Source organism: Leuciscus leuciscus (assembly GCF_965113295.1).
Source record: "Leuciscus leuciscus genome assembly, chromosome: 1".
NCBI lineage: Eukaryota > Metazoa > Chordata > Actinopteri > Cypriniformes > Leuciscidae > Leuciscus > Leuciscus leuciscus.
This window is the reverse complement of record NC_138725.1, coordinates 9963914-9982125: the sequence shown is the minus strand read 5'-3', so window position 1 is coordinate 9982125 and position 18212 is coordinate 9963914. Positions and strand designations below refer to the sequence as shown.

At 39.5% G+C, this 18212-nt stretch overlaps 1 protein-coding gene and 1 long non-coding RNA gene across 2 annotated transcripts in view; both read right to left on the bottom strand.

Moving 5' to 3' along the window:
- LOC309492462 (uncharacterized protein) overlaps nt 1–18212 on the bottom strand; it is a 195276-nt gene that overhangs the window by 116301 nt on the left and 60763 nt on the right. The gene's annotated exons all lie outside the window — the stretch shown is intronic.
- On the bottom strand, nt 4475–6921 carry LOC309505011. Its single transcript, XR_014208251.1, has 3 exons — nt 6674–6921; nt 5930–5964; nt 4475–5626 (listed from the first exon to the last, which is right to left on the bottom strand). It is a non-coding gene; the product is annotated as an uncharacterized lncRNA (long non-coding RNA).

The window sequence follows — 18212 nt, the reverse complement described above, 5'->3', positions numbered from 1 at the left end:
GGTAGATGTCACAACATCAAATGACATTGAAGGTACAGGAGTCACATAAGATTTCAATAAATTAACATGACAAACCTTTATTTTCTTTCGACGATCTGGTGTATTTAATAAATAGTTGTTATTCGGAAAACACTTTGCAATCGTATAAGGTCCAGCAAACCTAGCCTGAAAAGGACTAGTCAAAACAGGTAACAACGCCAGCACTTGATCTCCTGCTTGAAAGTGTCTGGACTTGACTTTGCAATTAAACAACCTCTGCATCTTTCCCTGAGACTTGGCTAACTTTCGTAGAGCAATAGCTCTAGCTTCGTAGAGTCGATAACGGAAACTACTTACATAGTCTAAAACATTCTCAGGAGGGTCTAAAGTCATCCACTCATCTGCCAGGACAGCAATAGGGCCCCTAACAGTGTGTCCAAACACTGACTCACTAGGGCTAAAACCTATGCTCTCCTGTACAACCTCACGGATAGCTAGCAACATCAAAGGAAGTCCTTCCTCCCAGTCACAGTCAAGTTCGACACAATAAGACCTCAAAACTCATGGAATCTTTCCAGACTTCGAGGGTGATAAGCACTTGAGATATTATGTTTAACTTTAATGGCGTGTTCACACCAAACGCGAATTTAATTATTTGCGCGAGTAGATTACATACAAAGTCAATGCAAAGGCGCAAATTACGCAAATTGGGCGATGCGTTTGCCGCGAATCGCCTCAAGCGTGTCTTCCGCGCAAGTTGAAAAATTTCAATTTGAGCAGAAAATTCGCATGACGCAAGCCAATCAACAAAGAGCTCATTGATACATCCGGTTACCAGGGCTGGACTGGCCATCTTTCTAACTAACGATGTGCTTTTTGGGCCGACACATCTCATACTCATACATAATTTTTATTATTATTATTATTTTTTTATTTTTTTAACGGCCCATAAAATTTGTACATCGGTGGCCCATTCGTTTTGTTTTGCTTAATTGGCGGAGCTGGGTTTGTGCCGGTGTAATGCATTGGTCCAAAAAAGTCAGTGTTAGTTTTTTTTTTTTCTGACAGACCAGCCCATGAAACACATAGATCAGCGGCCCATTGGTTCTTTTCTTGATTGACACTGGACTGGCCCAATCACAACTTTAAACGAGTGAGCGAGCGTGCAGCAGTGTCAGTGTGTATCTGTCAAAATAGTCAGCGAGATGGAGAAGAAACGCATGGAATGTGCAGAGAAATAGCGTGAAAAAATAGAACCAGGCCCTTAAAGCAGACACTGTAAAATGTGTCAAAATATGTTTTCTGACCTTCATCAGCTCCAGTGGCAGATGATGATAGTGAGGAGGATCAGGAGAGAGATGAGAAAGTGTAGAGCCTGCGGTAAGCAGAACTACTTTCAAAACACTTAGGCCATGTCATGAGTGTAGGAACCCATAACCCAGTTACAGATAATTTCCACATCTGCATAGTTGACGATTACCGCAATTCACTTGAAATTTAATGAGAGGCGTTTGTAAACCATGTTTTCTGCCAAAATAAAAGCTTGATGCAGTTTGCGTCAAAATAAAAGATCATGTGCTTATTTCTTTCAAGTATAGAAATTGGTACAAAACTAATTATAAAAGTTTCCTTTATTTTTTTGTGCATTTGTTTTACAAAATATGGCTATTACTGTCATTGGATTAATATTATAACTATTATTATGTAGTAGGTGTAATGTAAATAGACACTGTAACTAAAAGAGGTTTGCATTTTTCTTTGTTTAATTTGCACACTGAATATGGGTTGGAGCTTTTAATTTTGAACTCTCAAAGTGCACCAGATTGATGAATTTAACATTAAAATGCACAAAATTTTCTCACAGGGGGGGCATGCCCCCGAACCCCCCTACAAGGACAAGGTCCACCCACCACTGTTTCACCAAAAATCCTCTAAGAAACACTGGTATTGCTATGCCACAGCTTGTTTTAGGATTCACCACTGTGGAGTATAGTTCAACTGTATTAATAAATGTCACATTTTTTACTTATTTCATCTGTTAACTCTCACTCGTTCCTATACTCACTCATTACATGGCATTAGTGGTTTTAATGAATAGGAGTTGGTATGTATATAATTAAGGGTGTGCAAAGATGGGTGGTGTTTATGATCATATAGTGGGCCGGTCTGGGCCAAAATGCCTTACCCTGAAAGTTACCCTGAAATTTATGATACAACATCATACTCATACAGAGACCGGACAGAAAAGGAGATTGCAAGGAGAAAAATCAGCGAAGAAGTTGGACTACCTGGTAAGTGATGAAAATATACACCCTTTACTTGATTCTAGCTATGATTTTTCATATATCAAATAATATTTCGTCAAGTATAAATACCTCGTCCGTTTGGGGAGGTGTGTGCGCAGTCTGCGGAGCCAGGCAAAAGTATAAACAAGGCTTTAGATGCGCGAATGGATTCAAAATATTCAAGCATCGAACTAGACGCGATAGATGCAAATTTGACACTCTATTCGCGTTTGGTGTGAACGCAGCATAAGTTGTCACACGACCTTAGAGAAGTTTCGGCACATAAAATTTGAGCCCTGGTCTCAGACTGAATGGTTTTTGGAATGCCAAAAATAGACATGAAACTTGTTAAAGTCTTTAAAGGGGCATTCCACCCATTTGAACATTGTTTTTTATTTAAAGTGGGTCATATATGTAGTCGAAATGTAAAATAAATTTTGAATTTGGTGCCTTCGTGACCGAGGAAAGACAAAAAATAACTTCAGGACGCATTTGTATGAAAGACAACAACTCCCACAATGCACCACATTGCACAGCTCCACAAGCCACTCCCACTAATCCAGAAAGCGCATATCTGCCTATAAGAGAAATCACTCTTCCGTCTACAAGGCTAGCTACCACCAGAGCTTGAAATTCATTTCACATTCACACAAAATGTCTAGTTAGTTGGCGAACTCATTACTCCTCGTTTGTATTTCTTTCGAAAAGGTGAATTATTGCATGGTACCTGGATGTTCAGTCAGAACATATGCGGTGCGAAACTAGGATAGTTCTCAACACAAACGTCCATGTCCTCGTCTGATTCAGAGATTTCGTCCAGGAGAAATTGTCATCGTTGAAATTCTTTGCCGCAGACGGACTCTATCTCTGTGTTCGTAGTTGCATCTTACAGTCTATGAGTTGCATAGTGAGATCACCGGCGCCACCAGTCCGCCCTAACTCGAGCCAGTCCGGGCTCCTCGTCCGCGGCAGGCAGGTCTTCTGCCTCAGCTGCTCTTCGCTATAATGCGGCTTGTAAAGGTAGCCACAAACACCTGATTCAAGCATCAGACTTCCGAAATCCTCTTCTTCTATATCATATTGAGCACTCTCCTCCGCTATTGTCATAACTTTACATCTGTCTCCACAGCGCCTGTTAGCTTAGCTTCAAACAAGATGGAGGATATTGCTTTCAGTTTCAGAGAGTAAAGTCCCACCCAATGATCTGTAATAGGTCTGTAGCGTGAGCGGGTCCCGCCCCCTGGGAAAGATGAGGAACTAGTGCTTGTAGTCTCAACAGAAATCCCCCCCTCTTACACTTCCTCCTACAATGACGCAAAATGACGATTTTTGCGTCATTGTAGGAGGAAGTGTAAAAGGTAAATAACGGATTTCTCCCGTCTCAGGGGAAAATGAGAGAGTGTTGCACGACCATTCAATAGTATGACTGGGTTTCTAACAATGCAAAGCTTAATGCAAATGGGTGGAGTGTCCCTTTAAAATAGCTTTAGAAGTAATTGATCTCAGAGGATAAGCTGCAGGGTAACGTGTAGTCTGACACATTACAGTAAGTAAATAAGCATATCCAGCCTTAGATCGTGGTAAAGGACCAACACAATCAATAGTCAAGTGTGCAAAAGGAGTGGTAACTGCAGCAATAGGCTGTAAAGGAGCCAATGGAACTTTTTGATTTGGCTTTCCGGTCATTTGACAAGTATAACAAGACCGTATATAGTTTATCACATCTCACTTACATCTCCCACATGGAAAGAACCTATATAAACATATATGTTTTAATATATGTTTTGATATATGTTTTTAATATATGTGACATATATAAAATTGGCCGTTTTCCTATATTATATGTACATATATGCACCTACATGTTCACCTATATATGCTCACCTATATGTTCACATATATATGCACCTATATGTTCACATATATGCACCTATATGTTCACCTATATATGCACCTATATGTTTACCTACTATATATTAGTAAAATTATTAAAATCCATAGCTACTAGGCCTACACTGTAAAAAAAAAAAAAAATCCCGTATACAAACGGTAAATCTCTGGCAGCAAAGTTTCCAGACGGATTCCGTTAAATTACAGCAAATAACCATTTCACAAAATTACAGGCAAAAACAGTGAAAATACAGAATTGACTTTACAGTCAAAATTTATTAAATTACAGTACATTACTGTTGATAATGCCTTATTAAACCGTGGAAAAACGGATAAATGATGTCAAATTACATTTAAAAAAAAACATTTAACTTTCAAGTTAAACTGTAAATTTAGGGTTTTATAAAGTTATTTTATAATAATGCTGTCTATCTACAGTAATTATCTTTTAATATATAGTTTTTCCTGTGTATAATAACTATGAAGTTATGTATAAAAATGCATTAAATACATAAATTCAAATTCAAAGTTTGTATATTTACAGTTAAGGCATTTCCAATTTCACAACTTTGACCAATCTCTAATTAAGTACTTAATAATAGCAAATGTACAGTCAATTTCTGTTAAATTAATTAAACGTATAAGTACAAAATACCTGCACATTTACAGTATTACTCATTAAACAAACACTGAACATCAAGATATGTGAATGATAGGAAATACAATCTTAGTATATAATTTAGAACATGTAAAAATATCTACATTAAAAGGCAATTGCTGTATGCCTTTATACTCTAATATAACTTATTTTACACATTTACAATTACATTTTATCCAAAGTGACTTAAAAATTAAGAGAACAATAGAAGCAACAAGTGCAGTGACAAGTCCCAGTTAGTGTAGCACAGTATACAAGTTTATTTATTTATTATTAAAACAAAGATTTAGTATTATTGGGTCAAGTGTTTATGAAAAGATGGATCTTTAGCAGTTTCTTGAAAATGTGTTAAGTTGGGCAGGTCATCCCACCAGCAGGGACCAGTCCAGGTAAAGGTCAGTGAAAGTGGTTTTGTGTCTCTTTGGGATGATGGCACCACAAGGCGCCGTTCACTTGCAGAACACAAGCTTCTGGAGACACACAGATCTGAAGCAGTGAGTTTAGGTCTTGCTGGAGCATCTGGATCAGTTGCAGAGGTTTGACTGATGCTGGAAGGCCTGCCAGGAGAGCATTACAATAGTCCAGTCTGGATAGAACAAGAGCTTAGACAAGGAGTTGTGTGACTCCGACAGGAAGGGCCGGATCTTTCTGGTGTTGTATAAGGCAAATCAGCAGGATCGCATGGTTTGGCTGAAAGTGAAACCATAAGCAGTTTTGTCTTGGCAAGGTTGAATTGAAGGTGAAGGTCATTCATCCAGCAAGAATTTTCCATCAGGTAGGCTGAGATGCGAGCAGCAACCGTCAGATCCTCTGGCTGGAATGAAAGGTAGAGATATATGTCATTATAAGTGATAGGAAAACCCATGTTTCTAAATGACAGAGCCTAGTTACAATACAAAAAAAGAATAATAATAGATGGGTGGAATCTAACACAATCGTGGTCTTACTGAAGCAAAACCAAACCTTGTGCAGCTCCAGTGGCCTCACAAGGATCAAATGAATATTCACATGGGAAAATATAGTATAAAACAAATTAAATTTTCTGCCACTTTTAGTGCAATCATATGGAATCAGAAGACTCGGCCATTACAATATTTTAAATTACTTCTTCCCATACCTTGTTTGCCATGATCATTCTGCTTTCCACTTGACCTGAAATCACAAATATATATATATATATATATTTTTTTACAACTCAGTATTACATTTGCATATGTCAGAATATGTTCCACTGGGACAATGCAAAACCTCAACTGACGTGTTGGCAAGCATGCAGCCAGAATATGGAATTTATCATGTGGTGTTCATATTCTAGCCTCATGTGTTTTCCTGTATCAACAACAAGTACAGTATTTGCTGAATTCGTTTTCTTAACGGTCTTGATAACCACATTAACCCTTATGAAAATTAACTATGGTTTAACCAAAAAAAAAAAAACCTTGGTAACGTTAGGCCTATTTGTAGTATAACTGTGGTTATTAAAAAGGGTAATAAAAATCCGCCAAAAACGTGGTTACTATTTTTTAAGAGAAGAGTTTTCAGCTTCCAGACAGTGTTTAAAAATGTCCCGCCATTTAAGAGATTGATTTACTGACAGATACTATCGCGTATTAACAAAGATTTTATACACAATTAAACAGACTTTATGTATAACAAGTCTACGAAAGCTTGTTTTAGGTATTTTTTGAGGTGTGGGTTCAACTGATCTTTCTTAAAACAGATGGAAAATGTAAAGATGCATGCTACATTTTCAGTGTTTTGCCTCCAGCTCATCATTTAAAATGCTAATGTTAGCTTGAAAACTGTAACGTAAACTTAACACAAATGTAATATAAAATATCGTTCACATGCAGACTCTTACCTCAGCCGGTGATCGGTTGGCATGATGTCCGCTGTGACGAACCAGGCTCACTGAAAAGGGTGCTATTTCCGAAGAATCCAAACTGACAACAGCTAGGGCTCCTGCTCACGGCTGCTCTCGACGAACACGATTGCTTTGAATTATGAGGTGTCATATTGAACCCCTGTTAATCTCACAATCCACTTCAGGAGAGTAGACTGAATTCAAATCTCCCACTTGCACTTGATACAGATCCAAAGTCGACTGATCAGCTGACCGTTGTGGGCGCGACTAAACAGCGGAAACGTAATGGCGGCGAATTTGAATCTGCGTCATCGCGTGCGCGCGCGCGCACACACACACACACACACACACACACACACACAAAGCCCTGAATGTGCAGCAACGGAGATTTAGAAAAATATTAATAAAATATACATGAAATTATGGGAGAATAAGACAATGAAATAATGATCAAAATGAGCATCTATTTGCAAGACAAGATTAAAAGACTATAGCCTAAAAACAATTCAATACAGGTCTACTGTAGCCTATGTAGGGTAGGCTGTATGTACAAATACTATTATTTAACCTTAAAAAAAACATCACTTTAACCCCCACATGCTTAATAATCTGTAAGGACAACATATTGAATAGATGCAGATTTCTGCAGTTATACCTTCTTTTCTTTGTTTTCTAATTTCACAGAAAAAAATCTGTAAAATATTACTTTGTAAAAATACAGACAAGTTCCTTAAAAAACGTAAATTGATGTAAAACCAAAATACAAGCAATTACCTGTAAATTTAATAGTGGACCTTTAAATTACAGCAAATATCTGTAAAATAACAGGCATTCACTATAATGACAAAACGGTAAAATTCTGTTAAAAAAATACAGACCATTACCTGTAAAAGTACACTTTTTTTTACAGTGTAGGCAACATAAATAAAACCCCAAAATGTAGAAATTTACATTATTTATTTACTTAAGAACAATCAAATAGTACAAGAACAAAAATAAGACAAAAAACTTAACAGAATTTAAAAAAAAAAAATTATTTTTATCTTTTTGATCTCAGCTCCGTGAGCTTCGAATTGATAGATGTGCCTATCTGAGCTAGGCATCATGTATGACAGTTTCCAAAGTGAGATATGAGCTACAAAATGACCATCCTGCCATGAGCTATAGGAGACATATCTTGTATGTACATATAGGGCTTATATGTATATATAAAGAAGCAATACAGGAGACCTATATGGCCTGTATATGCACATATATGCACCTCAATTATGCCTATATGTGGCATATATACGCATATATGCAGCATATATATTATCATATATGTGCATATATGCTGTATATATGCAGCATATATGTGCATATAAACTGCATATAGGTTTCATATATGCGCATATATCCTCATATAGATTCTTTCCATGTGGGCTAGGCCAATAAAATTTCCTAAGAACTCTCTCATAGGTCTTTCGTACGCCCATATGACCAGCCATTCCCTGGTGTGAAAGCTGTAGGAGGTCTTGACGGAAATTAAGTGGAACCACGATTTGGATCCTAGGATCGAGTGAAAAGTCAGAGCTCATAGGTTGTTGTCTATGAAGCAATCCATCTTGAAGAAAATAGAAGGGAGATAAAGCCTTGTCTCCTGCTTCAGAGATAAAGAGAACAATTCTTGAAGAATCATCCACCTGCTGTGCTTTGATAAGGTCATCTCGAGTCACACTATAAAGCAGAGAAAAAGAACAAGACGTGTTAATAATAATAATAATACATTTTATTTAAAAGCGCCTTATCAGGACACCCAAGGACACTGTACAAAGCAGATAAAAACATTAAATCAGTAAACAATAAAATTGGCAAGACAACATTGAGATGATATGGGTCAGGTGGAATATGACTGTCTGAACAAAAAAGTTTTGAGTTTGGATTTGAAGAGGTGAAATGACTCGATGGTACAAAGGTCTGGAGGGAGGGAATTCCAGAGATGGGGAGCAGAGCGACTAAACGCCCTGCTCTCCATTGTGACAAGACGGGCAGGGGGGACAGAATTCTTGAGAAAGTTGTTGCTAATCAACTTACTGCTGTATTAGAGAACTTGGAATTGTATGACAAATTTCAGTCAGGTTTTAGGAAGAGACACTCGACTGAGACCGCTTTAGTGAGAGTTAATAACGACCTTCAAGTGGCATCGGATGCAGGCCTATGTTCAGTGTTGGTACTTTTGGATCTGAGTTCTGCCTTTGATACTGTGGATCACAATATTATGATTATGAGATTGCGCGAGTGGGTCGGCGTGTCAGGAGTGGCCCTAGATTGGTTTAGCTCATATCTTACAGATAGAAGTTTTGACGTATCTATTGGTGATTTTAAATCTGCCTCGTCACCCCTGCTTTGTGGTGTTCCACAGGGTTCTGTGTTGGGCCCAATATTGTTTATTTTATACTTGTTGCCTCTGGGTCAGATCATACGAGATTTTAACATTTCCTATCATTTTTACGCAGATGACATTCAGCTTCACTTTACCTTCCGGCGAAATGAGTCATTCAAACTTTCGAGGCTTTTAGATTGTATAGATGTCATAAACAGCTGGATGGCCGAAAGTTTTTTGCAGCTGAATCCAGATAAGACTGAGGTTTTAATTGTGTTTAAATGGTTTCTCAGTCGGAACTGGAGATGCTCATTCTTGCTTTTATTTCATCCCGTATTGATTACTGGAACTCACTTTTTTCTTCACTCAACAAATCTGTTCTTCATCGACTACAATCCATTCAAAATTCAGCTGCTAGGTTACTTACCCGATCAAATAGGCGCACCCACATCACCCCAATACTCTGCTCCCTTCATTGGCTTCCTGTAACTTACAGGATCCAATTCAAAATTCTCACCATAACATATCGAGCCTTATATGGCCAGGCCCCTTCTTATCTTGCGGATTTAATTCATTTTCATACACCTCTCCGGTCCCTCAGATCTAATAATCAAAATCTGCTGGCTACGCCACGTACTCGCCTAAAGACAGGTGGGGATAGAGCTTTTGCCGCTATCGCACCTCGTCTATGGAATGCTTTACCGATCAGTATTAGGTTTGCTGAGAATGTGGACAATTTTAAGAGACAAGTGAAGACTCACTTGTTTAAGTTAGCCTTTGGGTGATCTATGTTGTAGATGTTGTTAATTTTATCTGTTTCAATTGATTTCAAAGTGTTTTATTATGTTTTATTGTCTATTGTAAAGCGCCTTGTGACCCACTGTGTCTGTGAAAGACGCTGTATAAATAAATGTTACTTACTTACTTACTTACTTACAGAAAGCTGGCAGGTATAGGAGGATCGGAGTGAACGGGTCGGGATGTTTAAATGGAGGAGATCTGAGATGTATGGAGGAGCCATATTGTGAACTGCTTTGAAAGTAATGAGAAGTATTTTAAAGATGATCCTCTGTTTGATGGAAAGCCAGTGAAGTTGTTGCAAGATGGGAGTGATATGATGAGAGATGGGGATCCGAGTAATCAGGCGTGCAGCAGAGTTCTGTAGGAGCTGCAGCTTCTGGAGCGACTTATTAGGGAGACCAAACAGGAGTGAGTTGCAGTAATCTATCCGAGATGTGACAAGGCTGTGAACCAGGATGGCGGTGGTTTGGGGAGTGAGAGAGGGACGGAGACGGGAGATGTTACGCAGGTGGAAATAGGTGGACCGAGTGATGCTATTAATGTGAGAGTGGAAAGATAATGTGCTGTCGAGGACGGCACCCAGACTCTTAACCTGAGGGGAGGGAAGGACAATTGAGTTATCAATGGCAATGGAAACTTTATTGGCTTTGGAGAGAGTATGAGGTGTGCCCACCAAGAGGACTTCGGTTTTTGAACTGTTAAGTTTGAGAAAATTGGATGAGAACCAAGAGTGGATTTCTTGGAGACAGAGGGTGAGAGAGGTTGGTGGGAGTAAAGAGGATGGTTTAGTAGAGAGGTAGAGCTGGGTGTCGTTCGCGTAGCAATGAAATTGAATGTTATGTTTTTGGAGGATGTGACCAAGAGGGAGAATGTAGATGATAAAAAGGAGAGGCCCCAATACAGAGCCTTGGGGCACTCCAGCGGAGACGGGGAAGGTAACGGATTTCTGGGATTTGAGTTGTATGAACTGTGTGCAATCAGAAATGTATGAAGTAAACCAGGCTATGGGAATGTGGGTGATACCAATGGATGATAGTCGACTAAGGAGGGTAGGATGGGAAATGGTATCAAAAGCTGCTGAGAGGTCCAGAAGAATGAGAATTGAAAGTAACCCAGAATCAGAAGCCATGAGAAGGTCATCTGAAATTGAGGAGTGCGGTTTCAGTGCTATGAAGGGGACGGAAGCCAGATTGAAACTGCTCGTAGATGCTGTTGGACATGAGGTGATTATGAAGTTGAGAAGCGACTGTTTTTTCCAGAATTTTGGATATGAAGGGTAAGTTAGATATAGGACGAAGATTGCTGAAATTGGTGGGGTCAAGGCCAGGTTTTTTCAGAATGGGTGTGACCGAGGCAGTTTTAAGTGAAGGGGGGACTAAACCAGAGCTTAGGGAGGAGTGGATAATCTCAGTGATGAGAGGGGCAAGTGAAGAGCAACAGGATTTAACCAGGGTGGAGGGAAGTGGGTCGAGCTGGCATGTGTAAGGTTTAGATTTATGAATAATATCCGAAATGGCTTGAACGGAGGGAAGGTCGAAACTGGAAAAAGTAGTAGTTGGGGATGGATAAGGGGTGTTGAAGTTGCCTCCAGAAGCTGCAGCTCCAGATGAAGTCAGGTGTTTATGGATGTCAGTGATTTTGGAAACAAAGAAGGACATGAGTTTATTGCAGAAGTCCTGGGATTGCATATGGTAGGGAAGAGAGTCAGAAGGTTTTGTAATGGAGGTGAGAAGGGAAAACAGGGTTTTAGAATTGTGATGATTAGAGTGAATTAAATGAGAGTAGTAGGCAGATTTAGCTGAGGAGAGGGAGTCCTTATACAGATTGACATGGTCCTTGTACATATTGTTGTGAATGGTGAGTCCAGTTCTATTGGCAAGGCGTTCCAGCTGACGGCTCTGAGATTTCATAAGGCGTTGGGCGGGAGTGAACCAGAGGGTTGTTCCATAAAACAAGATTAGAATACAAGCCAGGCTTATTTTGGTTAGTCAGACTTATTGTCGGTGGATTCTGTTTCATAAAGCAAACTTAAAATAGTTCAAACTCAGTTACCCTGGCAACTTATGCTGGGAAACTAGCCTGGTCCAGGGCAGGCTAACTGTCAGGCTAAGCCTCAGCTGTTACACAGATCCTCTAACACTGACCGACAAGAACACAATGATATTACCACTGACACTCTCTCATACCATTATTGGACTTTATTAACCATTATTAGTCCAAAAATAAATACACAGTATACAGAAAATCAACTTAAATAAGGCTACAATGATAAATTAGACAATAGACATACATGTATGTCTATTGTCTAATTTATCATTGTAGCCTTATTTAAGTTGATTTTCTGTATACTGTGTATTTATTTTTGGACTAATAGTATATATATATATATATATATATATATATATATATATATATATAGGTATATAGGTTTTATATATAAAGGTTTTCTTTTTCTTACTGGCTGAATGTTTTGTGCTGAAGATTTAATTAGATTGTTTTAAAGATTTATGAATACATTTCTCTCTGGTTTTGTTTGGCAGCTGTAGTACATGGTTATGATTATTAGAAGAACATTAGAACACAATCTAATAAAAAGCTTTGTAAAGCAGAAGTTAAAATCACAAAATTAAAATTAAAGCTGCAAGCAGCGATGAAAGGGCCCTCGCACCCGTGCCACCGCCACCCGGTGGCTTTAGGAAGACAGAGCATGGTTGGACAATGTGCATTTAAGGAGGTATATATAGTAGTTGCTAGCATGTTTAGTGTGTTTCTAGCATGCTCAGTACACAATACTTATGTGGTTAGTACTGCATTACTATGTTAACCATGTCAGTTTCTGTTGCCAGTAGGTGGGGCTATGTCTATATCTGAATATCGCTATGTAGATGTGTTCAGTGCAGGACTTTTATCAAACATGTGGAGTTTGGGGCAGATTGGACATTGTATGCTTGAGTTACAACAACTTCTTTTAGCATTTCTAGCATGTTTTATGATGTTTCTAGCATATTACATATTAATTTTGGGGTAGATTGGACATTGCATGCCTGAGTTACAGCAAATTCATATTTAATTGCAGTAATAGGATGCTTTAACACTTAGCTAAGTATTTGATTGCATGTTTCTAGTATGTTGCTAACATGTTTAGCAGTTGGTGGCACTTTTTTATATGTTATTAGCAGTGTTGTGTACTCGAGACTCGGACTCGGTCTCGGACTCGGTCTCGAGACCATATTTTAATGGTCTCGGTCTTGTCATGCACTCGTGTGCATTTTGACTCGGAATTGACTCGTACTCGAACATATTAGGACTCGGACTTATTCCCGAGTCCACTCGAGTCCCATTCAAAATATTTCATGATTGTTACTGTATGTTAATATTTCTTTAAATTGTTGTTTGATTGAAACGTCCAATGATTGCTGACTTTCTTGTGCGCAACTGCGCATGACTTGAGACTAACGTTCGCGTAATAATTGTAATAAAATGACCTTTACACCACCTACTATGTGGCCTTTTTACCATTACAGTGTACATGATTCCATGGTATATTTGATTTACTGTTTGAGAATGGTGCCAATTTTATGTTACCACCAAATATTTTACATATTCTTGAAGATATCTTTAGGTCTGGTTTTTAGACCCAACCTTAGGTTATCCAACCTCTCTGGTCTCGGTCTCGACTCGACTCGGACTCGACTCTCTCTGGTCTCGGTCTCGACTCGGACTCGACTCTCTTTGGTCTCGGTCTCGACTCGGACTCGACCCCCTCTGGTCTCGGTCTCGACTCGGACTCGAGTGAGCTGGTCTCGACTACAACAGTGGTTATTAGGAGTCCAGAATAGTGTTAAACGTCACTTCCTGTTGCCAGCAGGCAGCGCTATGACTATATCTGAATATGAGCATGGACTTGTGTTCAGGAGATAACTATTATCAAACGTGTGAAGTTTGGGGTAGATTGGACATTGTATGCCTAAGTTACAACAACTTCCTTTAGCATTTCTAGCATGCTTTAGAACTTAGCTATGTGTTGCTAGCATGTTTCTTGCATGTTACATATTAAGTTTGGGGCAGATTGGACATTCCATGCCTGTGTTACAGCAAATTCCTATTTAATTGCAGCAATAGCATGCTTTAGCACTTAGCTAAGTGTTTGCTAGCATGTTTCTAGTATGTTGTTAGCATGTTTAGCACTTGCTGACACTTTTTTATATGTTATCAGGAGTTCACAACAGTGTTTAACATGTCACTTCCTGTTGCCAGCAGGTGGTGCTATGACTGTAACTGAATGAGCATGGTCATGTGTTCAGGACAGAACGCTTATCAAAAGTATGAAGTTTGGCGCAGATTGGACATTGCCTTCTTGAGTAACAACAACATCCTGTTTCATTGAATTAGCATGCTTTAGCACTTAGCTAAGTATTGCGAGCATGTTTTAACATGTTTCTAGCATTTTTAGAAGTCAGTGGCATTTTTAACATGTTGCTAGAACGGCATCAACGTGTTAAACATGACACTTCCTGTTACCAGTAGGTGGCGCTATTACTATAACTGAATATTCTCATGTAGATGTGTTCAGGCCATGACTCTTATCAAACGTGTGAAGTCTGGGGCAGATTGGACATTCTGTGCCTGAGTTACAGCAAATTTCTATTTAATTGCAGTAATAGCATGCTTTAGCACTTAGCTAAGTGTTTGCTAGCATGTTTTAGCATGTTTCTAGTATGTTGTTAGCATGTTTAGCACTTGCTGGCACTTTTTTATATGTTATCAGGAGTCCACAAGAGTGTTAAACATGTCACTTCCGGTTGCCAGCAGGTGGCGCTATGACTGTAACTGAATATGAGCATGGTCATGTGTTCAGGACAGAACGCTTATCAAAAGTGTGAAGTTTGGGGCAGATTGGACATTCCGTGCCTGAGTTACAGCAACTTCCTATTTAATTGCAGCAATAGCATGCTTTAGCACTTAGCTAAGTGTTTGCTAACATGTTTCTAGTATGTTGTTAGCATGTTTAGCACTTGCTGGCACTTTTTTATATGTTATCAGGAGTCCACAACAGTGTTTAACATGTCACTTCCTGTTGCCAGCAGGTGGCGCTATGACTGTAACTGAATATGAGCATGGTCATGTGTTCAGGACAGAACGCTTATCAAAAGTGTGAAGTTTGGCGCAGATTGGACATTGCCTTCTTGAGTAACAACAACATCCTGTTTCATTGAATTAGCATGCTTTAGCACTTAGCTAAGTATTGCTAGCATGTTTTAACATGTTTCTAGCATGTTTAGAAGTCAATGGCATTTTTAACATGTTGCTAGAACGGCATCAACGTGTTAAACATGACACTTCCTGTTACCAGTAGGTGGCGCTATTACTATAACTGAATATTCTCATGTAGATGTGTTCAGGCCATGACTCTTATCAAACGTGTAAAGTTTGGGGCAGATTGGACATTCCGTGCCTGAGTTACAGCAAATTCCCATTTAATTGCAGTAATAGCATGCTTTAGCACTTAGTTAAGTGTTTGCTAGCATGTTTTAGCATGTTTCTAGTATGTTGTTAGCATGTTTAGCACTTGCTGGCACTTTTTTTATATGTTTTTATATGTCCACAACAGTGTTTAACATGTCACTTCCTGTTGCCAGCAGGTGGCACTATGACTAACTGAATATGAGCATGGTCATGTGTTCAGGACAGAACGTTTATTAAAAGTGTGAAGTTTGGCGCAGATTGGACATTGCCTTCTTGAGTAACAACAACATCCTGTTTCATTGAATTAGCTGTCACGGTTGAGTTATGCACTGTTTCCTCTGTGTCGCGTGTCACTGTTTGTTTTCATGTCTGTGAGTGTGCGCGAGTGGGCGTTGTCCCGCTCGCGTGGTTGTTCAGTGCTCCAGCTGATATTAATCACACTCACTCCCCGCTCCAGCTGCTATCAATCCCCGCTCTCCATAAATACACACTCATCTCTCCATTCCAGTGTCCATCCGTTGTTTGCAGTCCTGTTGAGTGTGTCGTGCCGTGTCTACCGGATCCTGTCTTGTCTGTGGATTTGTCTTCTCTGGTTCACTGGATCGAGCACCGCGCACGGGATATCACCACCGATTCACCTCATCTGAGCACCACTTCACCTGACCATCGAAGTCCCTGCGAGAGAGCCTGATTGCTGCTTCCCCTCTGAGAGATTCAACTTCATTGACTCTTTTGACATATTACCTTTGAGTGTGCTGTTCAAATAAACACTGTTTTCACCCGCTATTGCTTCCAGTAATCTATCATGACATTAGCATGCTTTAGCACTTAGCTAAGTATTGCTAGCATGTTTTAACATGTTTCTAGCATGTTTAGAAGTCAATGGCATTTTTAACATGTTGCTAGAACGGCATCAACGTGTTAAACATGACACTTCCTGTTACCAGTAGGTGGCGCTATTACTATAACTGAATATTCTCATGTAGATGTGTTCAGGCCATGACTCTTATCAAACGTGTAAAGTTTGGCGCAGATTGGACATTGCCTTCTTGAGTAACAACAACATCCTGTTTCATTGAATTAGCATGCTTTAGCACTTAGCTAAGTATTGCTAGCATGTTTTAACATGTTTCTAGCATGTTTAGAAGTCAATGGCATTTTTAACATGTTGCTAGAATGGCATCAACGTGTTAAACATGACACTTCCTGTTACCAGTAGGTGGTGCTATTACTATAACTGAATATTCTCATGTAGATGTGTTCAGGACAGAACGCTTATCAAAAGTGTGAAGTTTGGGGCAGATTGGACATTCCATGCCTGAGTTACAGCAAATTCCTATTTAATTGCAATAATAGCATGCTTTAGCACTTAGCTAAGAGTTTGCTAGCATGTTTTAGCATGCTTCTAGTATGTTGTTAGCATGTTTAGCACTTGCTTGCACTTTTTTATATGTTATTAGGAGTCCATAACAGTGTTAAACATGTCACTTCCTGTTGCCACCAGGTGGCGCTATGACTATAACTGAATATGAGCATGGTCATGTGTTCAGGACAGAACTCTTATCAAACGTGTGAAGTTTGGTGCAGATTGGACATTCCATGCCTGAGTTACAGCAACTTCCTGTTTCATGGCGAAACATCAAAATTTGTCAGGCCGCCGAGGACCCGCCCTTCGACGAAAACTCAAGATCTTCGCAATTTAATGTCGCAAAGGCCTTAAGATTACACTTACCAAATTTGAAGATGATCAGATTAAAACTGTAGGAGGAGTTTGTTAAAGTACGAGGCCTGAAAATGGCAAAAAGTGCACAAAAATCAGAGAGGAAGTTGAAAATGGCTGACTTCCTGTTGTGTTTAGAGCTACGCTCCAAGAGACTTTTTTGTAGGTATTAGGTCCTTACACATATGTACCGAATTTTGTACACGTACGTGGAACATAGCGGGAGGCGCACTCCGTTGAACTTTTATAGGTGGCGCTATCGAGCCATTTTGCCCCGCCCAATTCTGAAACCTATATCAGATGTCAATTTTCGCCAGTTCTGACGCGTGTGCAAAGTTTCGTGAGTTTTCGAGCACGTTTAGGCCCTCAAAAATGCAATTAAATGCGGAGAATAATAATAATAATAATAATAATTAAAGCTGCAAGCAGCGATGAAAAGGGCCCTCGCACCCCTGCCACCGCCACCCGGTGGCTTTAGGAAAGGCCTTAAGATTACACTCACCAAATTTGAAGAGGATCAGATCAAAACTGTAGGAGGAGTTTGTTAAAGTACAACATCAGGAAATTACGAAAAATGCCCAAAATCTAGGAGGAAGTTCAAAATAGCTCACTTCCTGTTGTGTTTAGGGCTATGCTCCAAGAGACTTTTTTGTAGGTATTGGGTCATTACATGTATGTACCAAATTTCATACCTGTGCGTGAAACGTAGAGCCGGGGCAAAATGTGGGGGCAATAATTTACAGAATTTGCCCCACCCAATTTTGAAAACCATATCACACGTAAATTTTCACCACTTCTGAAGCGTGTGCAAAGTTTCATGAGTTTTCGAGCATGTTAAGGCCCTCTAAAAAGCGATTCACTTTGGAGAAGAAGAAGAAGAAGAAGAAGAATTAAAGCTGCAAGCAGCGATGAAAAGGGCCCTCGCACCCCTGCCACCGCCACCCGGTGGCTTTAGGAAAGGCCTTAAGATTACACTCACCAAATTTGAAGAGGATCAGATCAAAACTGTAGGAGGAGTTCGTTAAAGTACAACATCAGGAAATGGCAAAAACTGCACGAAATCTGAGAGGAAGTTCAAAATAGCTGATTTCCTGTTGTGTTTAGGGCTACGCTCCAAGATACTTTTTTGTAGGTATTGGGTCATTACATGTAGGTACCAAATTTCATACCTGTACGTGAAACCTAGA